The sequence below is a fragment of the Filicampus tigris genome, chromosome 3 (genome assembly GCF_054856515.1).
Source record: "Filicampus tigris isolate MCC_2025a chromosome 3, RoL_Ftig_1.0, whole genome shotgun sequence".
In the NCBI taxonomy this organism is placed as follows: domain Eukaryota; kingdom Metazoa; phylum Chordata; class Actinopteri; order Syngnathiformes; family Syngnathidae; genus Filicampus; species Filicampus tigris.
Window position 1 is genome coordinate 5,227,051 of NC_141219.1, and position 22,921 is coordinate 5,249,971.

Sequence of the window (22,921 nt, forward strand, 5' to 3'; positions counted from 1 at the left end):
CCTGCATGGTACATATTCTAGAAAAAAAACATGTTTGGGGTGACTTCTTTAGGGTTCGCTGAAGATTCTGAGTGTAAATGTGAAAAATAAATCTTTGTCTATATGTTCCCTGCGGTGTAGCCTGCCTATAGTCCGAAGTCAGCTGGGATAGGCTCCAGCTCACCCGAAACCCAAAGGATGTCGGAAAAGCATGGACTACAGATACCGCAGACATCATGAAGCTGCATTTATGCTCTTTCTCAATCCCCACAAGGAGGTCCGTCAATCGCAGCCCAACTGTTTATTTTTTTGACCTTTTCGTAACTCTTGCCAGGCATCGCTCTGTCCTTTGCCGCGAGCCTGCACTCGCTCCTCCGAGGGCCAGATGAAAGATTCATATGTGAGCGAGCGAGAGCGAGAACGGAAGGGGGAAAATCTCCACCAGAGGAAGTTAATTAGAATGTGGCGTTCCGGGGCCGTCTCTCCGCTCTTGACATTTCATCTCACTTTTTGCAGACAAATCTGCAGAAAAGAGAGAGCAAGCGAGAGTGAGCGAGGGGGAGAGAGAGAGAGAGAGAGAACGAGAGAGAGAGAGAGGTAGCGCTTGACCTTGCTTGACATGCTGATGCATCGCTACCGATGGCCCGCATCAGTCTGCCTGTCTGCGATAACGTTCAACATGAAACAGCGCAGACCATCCCACAAGTTCTTTTCCTAGCTCGATTAACAACGGTTTATTCAGAGAAGATTTGCAAACCGAGTGTGTGGGTGTGTGAGAGACGCGCAAGTGGCGAGAAAGCCAAGCAAGCATTTTAAAGGGTAAACAAAAGGGAAAGAGGGGACTGAAAGCGCAATATAGGTTTATTATATGATCGAGAATCGTGATGTGACTGTGAGCATCCTCAATCAGACGCGGTGGAAATGTGTGCGACAGCGGCCAATCAGAGTTGACCTAAGAAGTTTATGAAACTGTATTGAATTGTCATCAAATAATACCTGAACGTGCATCTGACGGGCATCCGTGACTTGGGGTTACCTTTCGAAGATGAATCCATTTCGACAAGAGAAGTTTCTCAGCGTCGCTTGTGGCAGGTTTTCAGTGCAGATGCTTTAAAAGTGGCCATTTACAAACATCGAATGGAAGCCGGCCAGCGAAAAGCATGAAATAATGTACTTGTTGGAACAGGTCCGTGGTGCAAAAAAATGTCGGAGACCACTGGTTTACAGCTGCAGCTTTTGTGAGTACAAATGGGTGTGTGTGAGGCAGGCAAGTAGTAAGAAAATTCCAGTAAAGCTCATACTTTTCACGCAAAAATGCCAAAAGGAAATATTCAGACCATTTAAAAAAATAATAATAACCAATAGTTTGCTGTTTTGTTAAATGTATTCACAATTTTTAATTGAAAAGATCGCAAGTTTTCATTTATGTTGTTTTTTTTACATTTAACTCATTCACTGCCAGACATTTCCAGACCCTCTTTACCCTAACCTTTGAAAAAATGTGAAAATAAAATATGAATACGTTCCTGGGATTGAATGGCTGGACTGTGAAAAGACGAATAAATATGCCCTTGGCAGTGAATGAGAAAATTGTAAATTTAAAATAAAAAGCGATGAAACATTTAAAAACAGTGTTCTATCAACATTTTAACTCTTTTTTTTTTTACCTCTTGATGTAAAGTGTTGTAGTGTTTAGTTGTATTCTTAAAATAAGCTGTGGTTGAAAACACACGCACATACACACAATGCACTGCATATGGCTCCTGGGCCAGACTTCGGACACCCATGTTAATATTTCAAGGTTTTTACATGCATTTACTCTTAACTCGCACACGTTTATCCACAGTGCTACTCTTTTGGACCCGCTATGGGGTACTTTGGAGCCCAGAGTGGTCGCTACATGCAGAATTGTTATCTTTTTTTTCTATGCAGAAATATTGAGTGACCAATCCAGTGGTCGCTGACAGTGAACAGGATCGGTGCTTAAAAACAGAAAACCTGGATGGACTAATGACCTACCCTTAGTAGTATAACACATCGAAAACAAAAAATTGCTTTAGAATTTTTGGTGGTGCACAAATTTTGCTCTTATTGCTCAAACTCCAAAATAAACAGCTCTCTCTTTGGATTCTCCTTCTTATGAGAGAATCAATCACTCGACTAAGTTTGAAACATTTGTCACAGAAGGAGATGATCAATCAAGACAAAAAACAAACATTGTTTCCGTGTGCGTGTGCATGCGTGTGGCGCTTATGTTCGTCATGCAACTGTGTGTCATATGAAATTGTAGAAAGCAGACTGTAATATTGGACAGCGGTGCCGCTCCCAGCCGATGATGCAGGCCGGGTGATGGATCTGTTTAATGCCGGCTTTACGGCCGGCAATCCCCCCGCCGAGGATTTCTCACTGTCTGGGTAAAGGCAAACCTGAACCGCCGGGGAAGAGCCAAACGACCCCTTCGGAAAAAAAAAGGAGCGCTTCCACGCCGAGAGCACAAATCGCGGCGACACACCTCGCTGTCCTCTCATCCTTCTTGTTTGTATTATTATTTCTTTGAAATGCTTGACTCAATTTTCTCACCTCCAGAAGATTCCATCACAAGAAAAGAAGCTCGAGTGGGAGCGAGGTGACTCCCTTGGTTGATTGTGACACCTGCATCTTCACTCTGGTTACATAGACTGGCTACAATAACGCGCAACGATTTGGGAGTAGGATGGAGTGAAGTGAGGGTGATTAGGGGTTGGGCAAGGGTGAGTGTCAAGGGTATTATTTGGCTTAGTGTGGGGTAGGGCTGCTCGATTAAGCGATTTTGAACCCTAACCGAATTTTCTGGATAAAACGATGTTAAAAACGTTCAATCGATTTTTTTATTTTTGGTGTATTCAAGTGTAGCCCATTTGTACTTTCTGTATTGTGTTCTGTTTGTACATTCCCTTCGTATCTGTACTTTCTGTTACTCTTCTCTTCGTATTAAGATCTCTGTTTTCCGGTGGTTACTTCCGGGTTTGTCATGCGGTCACGTGAGTAGCGCGTTCAATCCAATTGCTGAAATGCGGAAGCGATTGTCCGCTGGCCGAGGAGAAAGTGACACCTGTGGGGGATTGTTTGCGGTAGGGGCCGACTATCCGAGCCGACTGCCGAGTGAGTGAGGAAGTGAAGTGGAGCGCATGCTCAACTGACGGAATTGGCCAGGTCGATGGTGAGCTAGAAGCCCAGGATTGAAATTTGGAAATTTCCTGGAATAGAACTGAACCATTCTGAACCATCCCTGCTCTGGTCGGGCTGGTAGGAGGCTGTATTTCAGCCAGCCGATCCCCTTCATTGAATTTAAATTGACTGGCATTTTTAGTTGTTGTTTTTTTATTTTTAGAAAAATTACGTTTACATAAAAGACATTCAAAATACTCGGAATTTTCATTATTTTCATTTTACAAAGAATTCGTAAAATCGGGTTTGAGAGAAAATAATGGGGATTTTCTTATTCGGCAAAATCGAACAGCCCTAGTGTGGGGGTCAGGATTATGATTAGGGGTTGGGAATGGGTTTAGGTTGGGTTTAGTGTTAAATTAGCATAGGGTTAGGATTTGGGAGTTAGGTTTTTGATCAGCATTTTTGGTTAAGGCCAATGTCCCCTCTAATTTTCCATGCATCCGAGCAGCGGCTGTGTGCTGACAGGAAGAGAGCAGTGCGCACTTGCTCAGTGCACGTCTGCCCATACCTCTTCCTCTTTGGGCTCGGTGTTTGGGTCGGCATGACGGTAAGATTAGGTTGACCTGTTACAATTTAGTGCAGGAGTTGGCGTTAGGAGATAAGGGATAAGGAATGGTGTTCACTGTTCAAGTATGGTTTGGGGGTAAAAGTTAAATCGGTTTTAGGGTTTTGGCTAAGGTGGTTTTTGGTCTTGGGCTAACATTAGACATTTGGTCTTAGATGAGGGTTTTGCAAAGACTAGGTTTAGCTTTGAGGGTTTCGGTTTAGGGCAGACATGTCCAGCTCCGGTCCTCGAGGGCCAGTGTCCTCCCTGTTTTAGATGTGTCCCTCCTGCAACACACCTGATTGACATATTCTTATCAAGATATTCTTATTATTGTTCAGTCGAGTGTAGTTTGCCATAACTCACTCGGGGTCATTTGGCATTACTCCTCTTGCTGTAGCTGTTACAGGCCCCAGGTATGCGTGAATCTTCTTTACACGTGTCTCTCTTATCTTAAGTGGCTAAGCGAAAGAGCTCGAGTACGCTTCATGTCCGCATTAGAAATAGTGTAATAATAAGCTACTTAATCGGACTCCATGGCCTTCCAGTGATCGTGTGAGGAGAGAGGGATGTCAATGAGGCAGCGAAGCCATGCAGTGGAGATAAGAGCATATTGGGAATGAAAAACGATAACCAGTGGGAAGAGGAGCAAAAGATTGATGTGGGTCTGGAGAGTCCGTAGGAGAATATGACAGAATGAACCTGGAGGGTTAGGATTTAGGGCTTTTCAAAAACTAAGGTTAGGGCTAACTGATTTGGGGGTTGAGGACGGGTAGGGTTAGGTTAGGTTTTGGCGATAGGGGTTAAAATGGTAGAAAAGTTGGGGTTGGGAGTAGTATTAGGTTATTGTTAGGATTTGGGGATTCTTGTTTGGACCAGGCGTTAACATTAGGAAAGGATTAAGTGTTGGGGTAAAGACAGGGTTTGGGGTTAGGATAATGTTAGCGTTGGAGTTGATTCTAATAGTAGTTTTGGAGAGGGTTAAGAGTTGGCTTCGGTTAGGGCTAGCAAAAGCGGTGGACGGAGTAACGCAAGTACCCATAATGCTTGCATTGCTACAAGAGGATGAGAAATGTAAAAACATTAGAATTTGAGTTCCAGCTTGTAGAGTAGGTACACGATTAGGATCGGGTTGGCGGTAATCAGAAACTTTGAGGTAAGAAAAAGGAAGAATGCTTGTAAAGACTGATTTCAGTGTGAGACAAAAGGAATATTCCCACAGCAAGACAAAGTGCAATGAAGCTTTTCTATAAAAATCCCTCAATTAAAGGCCGTCGTTTTTCTTTCTTTTTTTCTTTTTTTTCATGTGACGTTCTCACCATTTATTTAGTTCCCCCAGATTTAGACGGCCTTTCATGCGCACACAATGAATTCTTTTCAGCTCCGGAGCGGCCCCCCCCCCATCTTGATAAACCATCAAACGTTTGTCCAGAGACTGTTTCAAACAATCTCAGGGAAAAAAAAAAGAAAAGGGGGCCGACGACGATTACTGGCTCTGCACCGCAATTAATTAGGATGTCATTTGGTGGGGTAAAAAAATGAACTCAAAGAGAAATAATTGTCATAGATAAATGCCTTTTATCTGTTTTCCCCGCAGCCGTTTGCTTGTCTATCATTAGTGGCGTTTTATGAAGAGTTCTGGAAGCTGTCGTGCATTACAACTTGAAAGTGTACCTCCTCTTGGTCTCCCGCTGCAGCTTTAAAATGAATTTAAAGACAAGGCAATTCAGAAATTGTGTGTGAATGCTGAACACAATTTTTTTTTTTTTAAAACTGTCAAAATGTAAATGTCCTATTGTGTTAAATATTAACGGAAAGACCACAGTTGCAGTTTCAATTGGCGGTTTACCAGCAACTGGATTGCGTTTGACTTTAGAGGTTTCAGTGTATTACAAATGCGGTTTTACATGGCGAAGACGGAAATAAATACACTCGGCGTTTTATTTACATGGATACTTATTAACCCAGCGACACTAACGCAGGAGCCTGCGTGCTACGGTGACGCGCCATACAGTACTGCTAGAGTACAACGTGACGGTGTTAAATCCGTGCCCCGGTGTCGCATTAGCAATCAGCAATATGACAATGTGATTAAAATGTCATGTTTGTTTACAACCCCGCTAACACTGCCACCGCCGTCTGTTTGACAGGTCGCCAGAGATTTAGTGCAGGGCGAGATGGTGGCTGGGAGAAAGGCAACAGAAATCACTATAACCAGACTCAGATTTGGAGTCATTTGTAAAATGACCTAAATCTGGGGCGAAAATATGCCTCGGTGTCCTGAGAAAAATCCCACATACAGTATTTTGCTTTTATTTGGTTTAGCCATATGAAATGTGCTTTGTTTTGTCTAGTTTTTTTTTACACAATAAAGTGCTCAGTTTTTGTGAAGAGACTCTCCTCCTAAGCACAGTAAAATTTCAGGCCGTTTGCTAAACTGTATACATATTGAACATAATAATAATAATAATCCAAACTATACTGTTTGGTGAAAGCAGGATTTCCCCCCCCCCCCCCCCATTTTTTCATGTTTAACAATTATTTTACTAAATATATTGGTAATGATTTAAATATATTCTATATTTACAATTCAAATGATCATTCTTTTTATTTTTTTTATTTTATTTTATTGTTTTTACTTAATTTCAAAACTGTCATTTTTCCTCTCGCATATAAAATTTTAGAGGAAAAAATGTGACAACAACCATAGATTTGTTAACACAGGCACAGGCCTTCCTGTCCTGGCTGCTTTGTCAACATATCGTCACTGTCCTGTGGAAAAACACTGATCCCCAATTTTTGGAAACTTTTTTTCATTTTCACGTTAAAGCAATGTCTGTGGAGCTAAGTGTTTTTCACATGACAGCGACGATAAGCGATAAAACAATGCTTTGTTCATTAAATTAAGATACCGTGAGTGATACCGTGAAGAGACTTGCCTCCCAAGTAAAATCTGTATATTTTTCAAATATTTAAATCCAATTGATTTTGATTTTTAAGTTCCCTGATGAAATTCTTTCAGTCCAAGTGGGCACACAATCCCACTGTTCATATTTCAGGACGCAGTTGTTTTGTGCGTGGATGCTCGCCATTAGCCGTCCCGCCAGGATCAGCGGAGGCCGCGGAAGCTCACAGGTGTGGCCGGTGGACAGTCCAAAAAGCTTTTCAATATTTCACCGACGGTCATATTTATTTCACGCAGCTATTACGAGGCGCCGCGGCGCGCTGCGGCGCTGAGGTGAGATGGAGGGAAAGCGGAGTGCTCCGCATATAGAAAAGGACAGAAAATGGGAACATTGAGACATCCATTTGGTGACATGATAATTTCATGAGGACACCAAAACAGCATTCCCTTGGAGGCTTCGCATAGTCCATTGAATTAGGGCAGCTGTTTCTACTTTGTGGTTGGAAAGTAGTAATGGGAAAATGAAGCTTCATATTTGCGCCATGAACCAGTTGTTGTCTTCTTTGACTCCTCTAGATGGCACTGTTAGTTTAGATAAAGGGACTTTAGAAATGGCAAGTCGGTGTACTTTCAGACCAATGTTTTTTTTTTTGTTTTTTTTTTCCAAATTTACTTATTGAACTTTTTTGCAAACAAACCCCAACATACAGTGAAGACTGAATACAAGCACGTCACATTTTAAAGGACGTACTTCCAGAACAATGTTGGTCAGAGACTGCCATCTCGAGGAGTCAAAAAATAAAACAACTGGTTCATGAAGCAAGTTTGCAGCTTCATTTTGCCATCACTAGTTGAAACCAAGGTTCAGGTTTTAAGTCAAGAGTTTAACATGGGGTGAGTGTTTCAAACAAGGGTTAGGCCTTTATTTTAAGTTTTTAAGACACTTTAGGCCCTAAACTTCAAATAAAGGTTTCAAGCGCTAGATTAGGGTTTTAAACAAGGCTAAGGATTTCGAATTAGGGTTTCAAAAAAGGATTACGTTTTCAAACCTGATTTAGTTATTTCGATCAAAGGTTAGTGTTTGAAGTTAGCATTTCAAGCCAGTGTCATGATTGAGAATCAGGGTTTCAAGCCAGGTGTTTGATGTTAAGCTTTGAAGGGTTCAACTTTCAACCCTATGTTAGTGTATCATAAAAGTGTATCCAACAAGAGTCAAGGTTTTATATTCCGATTTCAGGGCAGATTTAGGTTTTCAAATTAGGGCTGCAAACCTTTGAGTTTGTTGTTTTCGAAGAAGTGATACCGTTTCGAGTTAGCATTTCAAGCCAGTGCCATGATTGGGAATCGGGGTTGCAAATTACCTGAATTGTGCTATACAAATAAAGCTGCCTTGTCTTGCCACAACCAGGGTTAGGGTTGAGATTAGGGTTTCAAGGTTTCGTTAGGATACCGTCGAAAATCGAAAGGGTTCTTGCTATGAACTACTAGCAAAAGCAATAATAGCCTTGTGTGTGTATGTGTGTCCACGCAGTGTTGAAGCAGTCTAAATGTGTTTGTCAATGCATTCACAGCACACTCATGGGGTCATTGACAGTTGTCATCATCATTTGTAAATAAAGTTTTCCACCGACGGGGCACGACTTTGAAAGTGGCGACCTTTCACTCACGCCGAGTGAGTGATGATGACACATTTGACGGCGCGTTTGAGCAAAATCAAACACCTCCGGCTTATTGATCTCCAAGCAGAGATGCCAAACATTAGCAGTGGCTCCACTCGGTCCTTGTGCATCCGTTTGCAAAGCGCTCAATTCATTCTACTCGCATGGTATTTTTTCAACTATTTATATTTTCACTTGCTTCTATCTACAATTGTTTCCCTATTTCTAACTACCTAAGAACAATTTTCACTGATTCGTTGGGACTTTGGACTATTGTTCACTTAGTTTTCTGAAAACGATCACTTCCTGCTTAATATTTTCACTCATTTTTTGCAAGTATTTACTTTTTTTTAAACAATTTTATTTAGCATTGTCATTGATTTTGGCTCAGATCTTCTGAAAAATCTTTATTCTTTTTTTAATATTTTTATAATTTTTGTTTTTGCTTCTTTTTTTATTATAGCATATTTTCATTTGCCTCTTTTTACTATAACATTTTCGCACATTTTGACCATTTTACTTATTTTACATGATTATTTTTTACGTCAAATGTTTTTGTAGATTTTTGCCCATTTTCAGATTTTACATATTTGCAGATATTTACTGCACACACTTTTATTTAGCATTTCGGTTGGTTTTTGCTCAGATTTCTTCATTTTTTTCTAAATAATTGTTATATTTTTTCAATTTCTTCTTTTTTATTATAACTCATTTTCACTAATTTTGACCATTTTTTACCTATTTTACATTATCACTTTTTACGTCAAATGTTTTTTGTAAATGTTTGCCCATTTTTATATTTTACTAATTTGTTGCTATTTCAGGCATATTTGAAATTTTCATAGATTTTTACAATTTTTGCCATTTTTCAGATTTAGACAATGTTTCACTCATACTTTAAAATGGATTACCTATATGTGTGCGGCATCTATTTTAATAATCTAAAAAAAAGTCTTTTTTTTTTTCAAATGTTTGCTCATGTTTGTCCATTTTTACAGTTTTTCATTTTAATGTTTTGATTTTGGCAATTTTCAGTTTTTCTTTTTTTTTTTTTTTGCCAAATTTTCACTCATTTTCTGACTTGTTTTCCCTTATTTTTTTTTATTGAACTAGCACCCACTTTTAGATTCAATATTTTAATGTTATCCAGGCGGTAAAATGCGGTTTGCATCTGACGAGCGATGTTAGCTTTTGTAGATGAAAGGCAAAGCACATAGTAAGATGGAGGTGTCTTGGTGCAGTCATTGAACAGTAACGGTAACGGTTCTTCCACTGAGACCTCTGAAGGTGAGAGTGACCTTTGTGAGCGCTTGACGGACAGGCGACGCCAAAGCGGCGGCGGCCGGCTAATTAGATTAAAAAAGCCGGCGGCCCCCGAGGCCGGCCATGTGACACGCACATTGATTCACTGCCGCCTTGCCTCGTCTCTATTTTATGCCTCTCCCCTCCACTTTGATTCCTCTGACACTCGCCCATTATGATGAGGCCGTGTTTACACAAAGTATTTGCGACCGCTCGCTAATGGGACGCCGGGACAAACGAGGGACGGCTCCACCTTCGCCCTCCGCCAGTGTTTCTGATTGTCCTAATTGCTTCATTTCACGGCTTATTTCTTTGCTTGTCCACTTTTTCTTCTTGTATGACATTAGTGATTGCTGACATTTTACTTGATATGGCGCATTGGGGGTGTGACTAATGTCTTGGAAAATGTATTGCTTAGACCTGTTTTATGTCTTGTACTGTACTTATTTAGTTGTGTTGTGAATTCCGTAAGTGATCCAATGTGCGGTAATCATTTTTTCCTAATTTTTTACAATTTCCCTTTTGAAATTGTAAAAATGATTTTGTTGTGGCATGTGCGTCACTCATCCCTAATGAGATGATTTTTATGAGTGCTTTGACATTTTTTTTTTTAATAAAGTTTTCAAAACGATTTTGAACATTTCTAACAAACAATTTTCACTTATTTCCAGTGTTGTACCTGAACAAGTCCAATAAATGAAACTTCATGAACTCGTTCATATTTCGGGTGAATGTGAACTAGTGTATTTTTGCTTTATGAGCGTTTCTGTGAAAGTGCTCATTCTGGGGCCAAGGAACAGTTTTTTTAATGGCAGTTCATTTTTATTCAAGAGTGAAAGGTTTTCTCTTAAGAGAAGGTCAGAGAGGGTTCAGGAGGGGGAAAATGAGGCATTTTTGTGCAAGCTTTGCCCGCCAATTTGAAAACTCAAATACGTACTTGAATTACATCAACAGCAAACCTGAAACCCCATATTGATTTAAAGCACCATCCTTTGTAGGTATGTACACGTAACTACAAAAATTAAAAGAAATGTTAACGCAAAGCTGAAACAGATCATTTCTTACCTAAAAAACATTTAGAGCAAAAAGTAGCTGTTCCATTGTCATTTCTTGGCCGCAGTAGGCCGCACACAGTAGATAGTTTCCTACCTTAGCCTGATTCAGCAGATTATGTTGTGTTTGCACATTCCTCATTCAGCAGATTATGTTGTGTTTGCACATTCCGGACTACAGTATTGTTTTTTGTTTTAATTGATTCCAAAAGAAAAAAAAATAAGACAATTCAAACAATGTTTTTTTAGATTGTTAGATGATCAGTGTGAACGGAATGGGCGCTAACAATGGGGAAAATGCCAGTATGCCAGAGGCTACTGTAGCAACACATTGTGGGGATAAGGGGGTGTGGGGGGTCCATTTAGCTATCTCATCTACCTAGCTACTGTATCTCTATCAAGCAATCCATTGACATTACATAACAGACAGCTAGCTGCGGATGGACAGATAGCTAGTTGTCTATTCACGCAAGGACAGAAAGGCAGCTAGCTAGCTACAGCTGACTAGCTAGGTAGATGGACCGACAGACAAACCGACGGCCAGCGATCTGTGATCCATTGAGAGGCAATCATCTCACGGCGCACGCACACAGCCCAACAGCAAAGAGAGTGTTTGTCTTGTTTAATTAGAATCCAAAGTGCAGCTCTATTACTTTTGTCAGTGAGGATGTTGATGGCGCTCATCTGTAGGCCAGGCCACACGCTCCGGCAAGGCAACGCAATCACAGAATGTCCAAGATAGCCGTATACGCAGCCTTAGCCCGCAATGCTAATTAGTCGCTCCCTTGACAATTTGGCCACAGTTGTGCTTTAAATGGATTCAACATGCGGCCAGCGAGCTAATCGACCATTGTGGACAATGGTCACGCCGACACTAACGGACAGACAGATCGTGGGTTATATTCTGTACTATCGAGGTTGTTTGATCATTGCACATGTGTACTTTATGTAGTGTTTGATCGTAGTCCGTTTGTATTTTCTGTATTGTGTTATCATTGCACAATTGCACGTTCTTATTTGAGTAGTTGAGTATTGTAAATTTATACTTTCTGTATTGCTTGATTATTGCACTATTTTACTTTCAGAAATGATTGACCATTGGCACATTTTCGTTCTGTCTATATTTGGTCCTAGTCCAAAATTTTAACTTTAAGAAGAGAATCTTCAGAGTGAATTTCACACAGAAAAACATTCGGAGAGTATTTACTTGAAAAAAACGTAACGTTTTTTTTCACTCAGAAATTCAATTTTTGTACTTACCGCATGTTTGTGGGGTTTTTTTTTTGTATACTCTCTAGTGTTTACTGATTTCACGCACGTACGTACTTTCTGTTAGATCACTGCACAGTTGCACATTCTGTATTGTTTGATGGCTACAGTGTATGTTTGTTCTCCGTGTAGTTTGATCATTTGTCCTTTATTGCTTTCTGTGTTTGATCGTTGTACTTTCTGCCGTTTGATTCCTGCACATTTGTACCTCGCAATTGTTTGATCATTTCACGTGTAACTTCCGTATTGTATGATTTGTCCTTCTTTATTGTTTGATCATTATACGTTTGTCCTTGTCAGGTGTACTTTCTTTATTTGATACTTGCTAAGTGTTCACCTTTTCAATACCGTACTTCCAAATGTCTTTTCCTGCGCTCATCTGACATTTTCCTGTACAATGAAGACAAAAAGGTGATGTCACACGGTGCCATGAAAGAGAATGACGTGTTGGGTTGAGCAGGTTTGATCTAATACTGAAGGCTGACTCTTTGAGCAAGGCCAAAGGTCGAAAAGGAAGCGTGTAGGATATGAGTTTCAAATTAAGTCGGAAAAGAACTGATATCAAAGAAGAAAAAGGAGAACCATTTTATTGTTACTGTTTCCTGGACTCTACAATGAAAATCGAAAACGATATTGTAACAACACCCAGAAATACTGCCGGCTTCTCTGGGCCCGAGCTCATCTGAGATGGACTGACGCAAAGTTGAAAATCATGCTGTGGTCTGACGAGTCCACATTACAAATTGTTTGGGGAAATTATGGATGTCGTGTCCTCCGGGCGAAAGAGGAAAAGGACCAGCTAGACCACAGGTGTCAAACTCAAGGCCCGGGGGCCAGATCCCATGACATCATTTTATGTCGTCCGTGAAGACAAATCATGTGTTGACTTGACATGTTTCTTTCAAATTATCTTCACTTGTTATTACTACATATGATATTTTGCAAACATTTGTTGAAAAATAGTTGCTCAAACTATTTACTGGCTTCTGAATTCAAAACTAGTTATCTGTGAATTTCTTCGGATAATATAAGTCCATCCTACATTTATGTGTGTTCACAGTTGTAACGGCCCTCCGAGGGACACCGTAACTGCGATGTGGCCCGCGACAAAAAATGAGTTTGACACCCCTGATCTAGACACGCGCTCTGCCCACCCAAAGAAAACTGAATATAGTTCTGATGAATGGGATATTGAAAATCAAATCAACTTTTATTTGTTTATCCCAAATCACAACAACAGTTATCTCAATTAAGGAGAAAACAAAACACGTTTTAAGGTGCAGTAGCCCTACGCTGGATTTCAACCTACTTGAGCATTGTAGCACTTTTTTGTTTTTTTTAATAAAGTGGTAAACTAGTCCCTGTCCCAGTTTTTTGGGGGAATACATTTGCAGGCATTAAATTCTAAATGAGAGAATATTTTGGGGGAAAAAAATGTTTATCAGTTTGAACAAGAACATCTTGTCTTTGTAGTGTATTTAAATTTAATATAGGTAGAAAAGTGTTTGCAAATCATTGTATTTCTCTTTTGATTTGCATTTTACACAACGCCCCAACTTCATTTGGGGTTTGTAGAAATACATCAAATGAATTTACTTCACAGGGTCTTTAAGTGCTTTGTCAGTATCTCATCGCTATTGCTTGCGTTATCTCATTCAACTGGGGGGGGGGGGGGCGTGCATCCGTTTGTACGTGCATGTTGCATCCATTACAATGCGCTACCTGACACGCGCAGATTAACCTTTATCACAAGCGTCCAGCGCGATAGTCAAAATCTGACAGCTCCCCAATAGGCAACAACAGAAAGGGCATTCCGAGTGGTGAATGAAATACCACCCTGGCGCCCATTGAGCCTCACAGCCCTTGCCTTTTTCAAATCAGCGCCATCTTCTGTACTCGTTTTTTTTTTTTTTTTTTTTTTCCCCCCCCCAATACATGTGTTCATATTCACTCGCACCCCCAGGGCTGAAACGACGACGCTTCAAAATGCGAGAGGCCTATTGAAGGTCAGCCTCTCTCCAGGCAGGTTTCATGTAATATTCATCAAAGAAAATGCGAGACTTGTCCAAAAATAGTGGATGTCAAATATATATAGATGTGAACAAAGGCAACTTGAGCTTTGTTCGCTTTTCCAGCAAAGTGTCTGACAAGTGGATGATAAGACGACGGGGGCCCACTTGAACCAGAACATGAGCAAAAGTGTTATCTTTAAAAAAGAGAAAACGTGTAGGAATTCCCAAACTTATGTAGCTTTTTTTTTTTTTTAAATTCACACTCACAGCAGGTAGAAGAATTAATTGATTCCCCCTCTTTCAAAGCAAGCTGACTTTACAACTCCGACTTCTTCAGCAGTGGTGAAAATCGCTGACACCGCTAAGACCTTTTCACACTGCACTTACCACTGCCTCATGTATGCCTCAGTCGAGGCAGCTTCCTTTGCATTTCCTCCTTTTGCCGGGAGATGTCACAACGCCATTCGACCGGTCCGTATGTCCGTCATTGACGGACGCCCGTTTTGCTGACGGTTGCCGAATGTCGGGATCATTTTTAAAATAGACGGATTAAGTATAGACGTCCTCCAATCATCTGCAGTCCGCCGTTAGTCTAATTTTCACGGCGAGACTTCGATGGGAGGAAAATAGTGAGTTGGTAGGGGGGGGGGACAGATTTAAATGAGGGACCATGCTGTGAACAGGCCTCCAAAGCACAGTGAGTCACTATTTCCTATTTCTGTTGAAACGTCATCCGGCGAAAAAAAAAAAAAAAAGACGGATGACGGTTAACGGACGCTCAATTTTTTAGTAAAATGCCCAACTCTGCCCCGACTGCTTTATTCTTTTGGCGAGTGACGTGAATATCAGAGTCGGGGTCGGACAATCGACGATAGGGCCGGCACTGTGCGTACGGCAGAGGACAAAAAGCCATGCACGGGATGAAGCTGTGTGACTTCCGCAGTTGAACAGTAGCAATGTAGCGCTATTACACAGACCCTGCAAGGCAATCAGGCTGCTCACGTTATTGATTATACTCCCTCCCCGCACTCACCCCACCAAATCTCTCCAAAGCAGATTGCCAACAATCAAGATTTATCACTGGCTATCTGGTATTATTATCTCTGCAAGGACGCTAACGGGGGCCTTTTTGTTGGATTAGTCATGGCTGAGGTCGTAATAACCTGCACTCTAGTGCTTAAAATGATTGCGCCCGACAATTTTTACAGAACACGGATTGATCGCCAACCCCGGCGTTTTTACACAGAGGAGGCCGCATAATTGAATGTCTTACCGTTACTCGTAGATGTCCGTGCGGCTCCAACGTAGTAGAAAAGAGTAATACTGTGAATGAAATTGCTGTTTACAAGAATAAAGTTACAAATATTACAAGAAAAAAAAAAAAAAACATTTCGGGAGAATAAAGTTGTAATACTTTGAGAACAAAGTTGTAATTTATTTTTGCAATTAAAAGGAAACCAGGTGCAATATATCAATATTAAAATAATATAAATAATATTACGAGAATAAAGTGTAGTTTTACAAAGAAGTGTCAATTTTAAGTATACATTTGTAATATTACAACCGTGAAGTTGTCATTTTAAAAGAATAAAGTCATAACATTATAAAAACAAAATAAAATCATAATTTTCAAAGGCAAACTGTAAAGGTAATAAAATAAATAAAATAAAAAGTAATATTTGTGCATAGGTCATAATATTACAAGATCAATTTGTCATATTACTGGATTTAAGTCACAATTGTGTGAGAATAAAGTTATAATGCCCAAAACATTTTTACACAAATACATTTGTAATATTTACAGAAAATGTCATTATTTTATGGGACTAAAGTCATAATTTTACAAAAAGATGATAGTTATACTATGAGAATAAAGTGATAATTTTATGAGTGTAAAGTGATAATGTTATGAAAAAAAATATATCACATGATTACACTTGTAATATTAGAAGAAAAACTAATTATTTTAAATGGATAGTTTTGTCATTTATAAGTGAAAAACACAAGAGTTACAATTGGGCAAGAATAAAGTTGGAATTTTACAAGAATAATATACAGTACGGTAGTAATTTCTCAACACGAAAAAAAAGTAGTCATGTCAATAAATTTGTAATTCTACAAGCATAAAGATGTGATATGATATGATGTGACAGAAATGAATTTGTAATAGTTGAAGAAAAAGTATTTTTTGACCAGAATGAAGTCATCATTTTATAAGAAAAAAGTAGTTATGACGATATTTTTTTATGACAATAAAATCATATTTTTGGGGGAGGAGGGATTAAAACTGCAATATGACAAGAATTTAGCCAGAACTAAGACTTTACTCTATTCCAAGAAGGCAAGTCCTGATTTTACAAGCACAAAATCATAGCAGCTTTCGTTTCCCACATCGGCCGAGCGAGTACGGGCTGTATTTTTTTTTTTCTCTCTGTCTTGGCCGCTTTTCCTAAAATGTATCAAAGGATGGCTCGCCGCCTGATGGGTCGCCGCTTTGGACAACTGCCCTGCCCTGGCAGGCCTTCCCGAAGGCCTCGACGTGGCCGATTAGTTTGTGCGTCCTTGGACATCGCCAAAGACTACCGGACACGTAGAAAGTATTGTTTACGCTCATCAGTCTTGAACGTGTAATCAAGACGCATTAAAAAAGGCCCGCACCTGCGCTAACGATGTTACCCACCCTCCTTCTTGGGGGTTATAATTCTGCAGGTATCATTTATTCCCCAAAGAAGATGTGTTCATTCTTGGCTGAGGTAATTGCATGTGCAAGGTTGATGGGTGTTACAAGGACCGATCAAATGTGATACAATGTGAACTTCACGGGAGAAAATGAGCTAGCAAAGTCAAAACAAAGGCCCATTAGAAGGCATCACTTTTCATTTGGAAACAAAGTCAGCTCCCACTGGCCGACACAATAAAGTCGTTTTGTTAAGAGAAATAATATTGTTTTTAAAAATTGAATTTCACGTGGAGTCAGAATGTTATAAAAGAAACATTTTAAGGGAATGCAATTGTAATCAGTTCCAGGGAACAAAGTTGGAACTTCACATATAAAAAGTTTAAATTGAATGCAAACAATGTATATTACAAGTCTAATGTCATATGTATTAATACGTTCAACATTTTGTCCTTATAAATATAGTGGTCATTTTATAGACTACTTTGTCATAATTTAATAGAAAAAAAGGAAAATTTTCAAGAATAAAGTTACAAAAAAAAAAAGGATAATTTAGGTACGAGAGAAAATAGTTTTGTTTTGAGGATAAATATGCGGTTTATAGATAAATTATATGATGAAACATAATTTCAGAAAAGGATGACATTTACAAAATTTAAGGATTATAAGTACAAAGTCATTATATTATAACAGTAAAGATGCTTTTTTTACTTTAGTTTCAATTTTTTTCCTTGTATTCTTTTGTCTGTATTTCGTTAGGTTATTGAGTCCACCTGTGTTTGTCATCCCGGTCCCTGGTGTTAGCCAATCAGATGCTTCCTACCCGCTGTGTCTTGTCCAGGTGTTCCTCGTTGGATCGTCAACTTGTCTGTATTTAGTTCCTGTTTGCTTCGTTGTTATTTGTCTGTTGCTGTCAGTGTCAAGTCCGAGTCCTTTTCCGAGCATTTGTTTAGTTCTTCGATCCTTGTTAGTTTTGGACTTCAGCATTTTTATCCCAGTGCCTTATTTGCCTTTATGTATTCCTTTAATTAAATACTTAATATTACACTTAGTTTTTGCCACCGGCGTTTGGGTCCTCCTCCACAATATATATGACGGAAGCTTTCGGACATGTAGTGTCCGTTAGAAACTAAGCTCTGAATTGACTTTACAGGAACTTTAACTTTACAAGAATAAAGACCCTAACGTCACAAGTTGTAATAAAAGGAAGGGAAATAACTTTACATTTTATGCAAATAAAGTGGTCGTATTGCAACTAGGGACCAGAAGAGTACACAAATAAGTAATCCAGGCAAACCTGATCAAAACACAAAATAATAGCTACTAAGCTAGCATGGCTAAAGGATTGATTATGTGTGCGTTGAGGGTGAACTCCTTTTTGATTATTCTTGTTGGATTAGGGCTTTTTGTCGTTCACTCTTTATATAGTAAAAAAAAAAAAATGGTGGAGAAATGTACATTTGTAACTAATATTATACAAGAAGGCTATTATTCTGTTAGGCGCTAGTGTTGTTTGCGAATGCCTGCACTGCATTGCGTCAGTAAGTAAGGGAGGAAAGAGGTCTAATTGGCAAGGTTACGGCAGGTGAGATGTTCCAAAATGCTGCCAGATGTTTGCAGGGAGCGTAAAGCATTAAGGAGCGCAGTGAGTTAGCGGCAGGAGCAGCTGCTCCTTCCAGATGTTGGTGACATTCGTGTTTGCCTTTGATTGAAAAAGTCACATTTATTCACTTCAAACTCTTCACTTGCCGTGCCACGCTTCCCACTCAGGAAGAGAGCAAAAGTGCCCATTGAGTTGAAGGTTAAAAGACTTAAAAGGATACTTGGTTCGATGAACAATGCCACCAGAATAAGGTCGGACAATTATGAACTTGATATTGGCAATTACAACAACTTAAAAAAAAACCCAATACATTACAAAAACGTATTCGACCAAAAAGTTTAACTTTATGGAAATAAAGATTGTATTATTTTTATTCCATGAAAAAGTTCAAGTTTGTTGACTGAACTCGACTTGATTACTATTTTTACTTTTTTTCCAGCAGAATCAAAAACACTTTTGTATTGGTGTTGATTGTTCAATAATTTGTAAAAATGACAGAACTGCATGGGGACTGACCAATAATATTGATTTGTGATCAAGTATGAAATCGACCAAATTTGGACATTTGGGATTTTGGACAGATGTGAGTGATATGTAAAAGTATGCGAGAAAAGTTACATACTGTGAGGAAAAACTGTAATTTTAGCATTAAAAAAAACCCTCAAATATATAAACAAATAGATGATTACATAGATGGGGAAAGTGGGCTTCTGACTATTTTTTTAAGTTTCCCGTCTATCGTTTATCGCCTACAAAATGGGCTCAACAAAACTGTTGGAATTTGAAAGGAAACAATTCTGGAAATCATTTCACTTTGCAAGAGAGACGTTTTACTTTTGCAAAAAGTCTTAATTTTATGAGATTTGCCCTAGTTTTCAGAGAAAAATAAACTGTTATTTCCTGTACTAAGAAAAAGTTTTGATTTTACAGCAACAAGTTGAAAGTTTGGGGAAAAATAATTATGAAAAAAAAAAGGTTGAATTTTACAGCAAAAAGTTGCAACTTTCAGGCAATTTTGTAAGAAAATTTGGAAAAGAAAAAAACTCATAATTCTTTGGGGGAGAGCATTTACTTGATGAAAGTCATTTTATGAAGAAACAATTTGCAAAACATGTTTATTTTATTTGAAAAGGGTTATCAATTTACGAGAAAAAATGTAGTAATTTTATGAAGGCAAAAAATAAGGTCTCTGACAAGACTAAAAAAAAGAAAAATAACAATATTCTAACTGATGTAATAACATGCTTAAATGAGTCCACTCCAAATCCCCAAGCATAACATTGGCCATAGTATCTCAAGATTTTTAGAATAACCACTGCTTGACCCTGGAAAATATTATATCACTTTGAATTAATTCCAATTGGGGGGGGGGGAGTCATTTTGAAAGTAGAACGAGTGAGAAATCAAACAGCATCAAAACGAATTGGGTTCCACTTTGGAGGTTCCGCTGTATATAGGCCAACCTGAAATTGACATTGAAATCTATAACTATGTTTTCTAAAGTTTGTGCAGCCATTTAAACAAAGCTTTCCTGGAGGATAAGGACAAAAAAAAAAAAAAAAAAGCTAGTAAGTTTCCTCAAGTCTCTATATCTCCACATCTGAAGCTCCTTTGGGAAACGCTTGAGCAGGATGTTTCGCAACACAACACACACACACACAAAAGCCACAACTTGTCCTATACCTGGACCAAGAAAACAAGAAAATTGTCTGGAATGATTTCTTTTTGGCTCACATCTACGATACGCACATTTCATTGGATCCTCAGTCAGTGCAATGATATACAATGCTGTATATTCACTCGAATTCTGAAAGTTTCCGGTAAAGTTCCATGAATACTTGAATCCTTTTTTTCCCCACTCTTAATTATAGCGAATAAGATGCAAAGGTTCTCATGCAAAAGTGCACCTGACTGCGCCCTCCCACAATGGCTAATGAAGACCCCAAAGGTTTGACCTATTTACCCAGAAACGATGTGAATTTTAAGCAGTGAGTGCTGTGTCCACATTTAAAAGTGGTCCAGCTTTATTTGGCCTGTTGTTGTGTTTTTCAAAGTCTCCAGCCTGCTAACATACTTCAGTGTTGGTTCCAATTTCACAACTTCATTTAAGGTCAAGGCTACTGTAACAGGGCCTGAGAAAAAAAAAAAAAAGACACAATTTTATGAATTTTAAAAAAAATTTATAAAATGTGATATGAGAGGGGGAAGTAATGTTACAATATTTCGTTTTTACTTCATGATTAAAAGAACCTCACAAATTTTACAGGAAGACTTCTAACTTAAGGCAAAATTTCAGCTAGCGATTAGCCGCTTGTTGCTAGGCAAAGTTAGTAGGGCTCAACCCCAACTGCTGCAAGTGATTCAAAATGTTGATTGTCCTCTTGTTGCTAGGCAGAGTTGCTATTGTGTAATCATAACTCATTCCCATTCCCTGTGTATTTACCTCTGTTTTTCCAGCACATATCCCAGCCCGTGACAGACTAATCCCTGGTGCTCAAGTAGGACTAGTGCCCCGTGTGGAGGGGGAATGACACCAAAAATGAATTATTCCATCTCATGAGAGGATCCAAAATGAGGTTGGTTTATTGGCGAGGTGAAGCTGCTTTAAGGGTCCCCAAGCGCGGTGAGCAGCATACAAAATATGACGGATCACTTGTGGCCTAGCAGACACGCAGCAGATGTTTACACCTTGTTTCATCCTCCTCTCTGATTTTTTTTCTCTTTTTTTGTTTTTTTGGACTCACATGACGGATTGAGCGTGACCCGCTGCTAAAAATATATCTGGACACATTTGATCTACATTTTGGACGGATAGAAGAGACAAAAACGTGAAACATGGTAGCCTACGTTTATTTATTTAGCTATCTTGAAGTGTCATAATTTGACCTTAACGCTACGCTTAAAGCTACGACCCAGAAGTGGAAGTCTTTCGTTCTCCTCCTAAAATATCATTGTGTTATTTTGCAAGATTGTTTTTTTTTTTTGCGAAATAGCACAACAAAACACGAAAACGTATTGCATTATAGCGCAAAGGTTTTGCAATGAAATGCAATAGCATTGCGTTCCAACGCAATCTTAAATACATATATATACATATATATATATATATATATATATATATATATATATATATATATATATATATATATATATATATATATATAAAAGCTTTCCCTAGAATGATCCTATGTAGTTTGCACTCTTTTTTTCCGCATAAATAATTGAATACAAATAGTTTTCCCGTCAAAAGGCAGCTTCAGTGAGCATGATATAATGATGTTCCATACTTATGATCACCAGGGCAGAGAGAGCGGTTCTTGTTATTACTAATAGAGCTCTCCAGCTCAGCCTCTTTTCAACTCGCAGCCAGGATTCATTACTCCGACACGATGACTCTGTCGCTAATTTGTCCGGGAAGGAAACGTAGACGGATGGCCCGCTCGCCCCGAATGAGCCTGGCCTAATTATGACGCCTTCATTTGTTACGCTGCCGCACTTCGCCCATGTTAAGTGTTGCTTTTGACTTTTGTTGTTGTTGTTGTTGTTGTTGTTGTAATGAGGCTTGCAAGAAATGGCAAGGCAGATTATTATGGACATGGTAAACGAAACAAATAAATAAATACTTAAAGATGACATTGCATGCATTCCTTTTGTCAGTATTTTGTACTTAAAATGTTTGCGCGTAATATATTTGTCACTAACTACAGTGAGCCCAAGCGTGTTTGCGCATTTGCAAATCCGCATAAGAACTTTTGTTTGTGTCAATTATCAGTCTCCTTTCTTTGCTCCTGCCTGCCTATCAAAGCTAGCTGTCGCTTGCTCACATGCTAAAGTGTCCCCCAAAAATTCAAATTCCAGTTTAAAATGAGCTAACCACGCCCCATCACGTCCAGTTTTGCTTGAAGAGAGCAAATCGAAAATGAATTTTTAATCATGTCCAACATTGTGCTCCCCTGCAAATCGATCTTCGGTGACTCAGCCAGTCAGGGTGCAAACATAGCAGAAAACTTAGCTACACTAATAAGAGGACGGGAAAATGTGTTTCGGAGTGTTTGCCAAGTTGCAGAGTGGTAAATGTAAAATCTGGTTGGTTAAAATAATAAACAGCCATTTCATTTCATGTGTGTGTTTGATGCCAGCAATCGGGATTCCGAAGGCCTCGGACAGATTACATTTACATGGCAACATACAGAAGATGAAATCTGATTGGACAGTAAGAAGTAAGCTACAAACAACTGGAAGCTGCACAGCCAAGACATACGCTATAAAATGTAAGCAAAAATCGAAACACAAAAAAAAAAAATATTACGAGCATTTCATTTAAGCTGTAAATGTCGGTCTGTGTTTGGGCTTTTCGGGCCCTTCTTTCCTCATTTAAATGCCACGACGGTAGAAAACTAATTTATCCACCGTTTTTTATCATTACGTACTCTCTTTTTTTTTTAAACGATTTAGGTAACGCCATCGTGTCGGTCTTTCAGTGCCGAAGCGTAGGTTTCCGTCTTGCGGCTATGAAGTCTTTCCTGCCCTATAAAAAAAAAAAAAAAAAGCAGAATATAGGACACACTGATTCAATCGGACAGCTGCAGCTTCCTTCTGCTCGGCTGCGCTTGTCACACGCCAACAAACCTGCAGCGGCAAAGCAAAACAAAATGATATCTCTTTGATCACCTGAGGAAAGGAGGAAAACGCGACACAAGCCTCAGTCAA

General features: G+C 39.2%; 1 long non-coding RNA gene across 1 annotated transcript; it reads left to right on the forward strand.

Moving 5' to 3' along the window:
- Positions 1-2,905: 2,905 nt before the first annotated feature.
- On the forward strand, positions 2,906-22,468 carry LOC147149645 (uncharacterized). Its single transcript, XR_015086320.1, has 3 exons — positions 2,906-3,120; positions 20,669-20,787; positions 22,351-22,468. It is a non-coding gene; the product is annotated as an uncharacterized LOC147149645 (long non-coding RNA).
- The last annotated feature ends 453 nt before the right edge of the window (positions 22,469-22,921 follow it).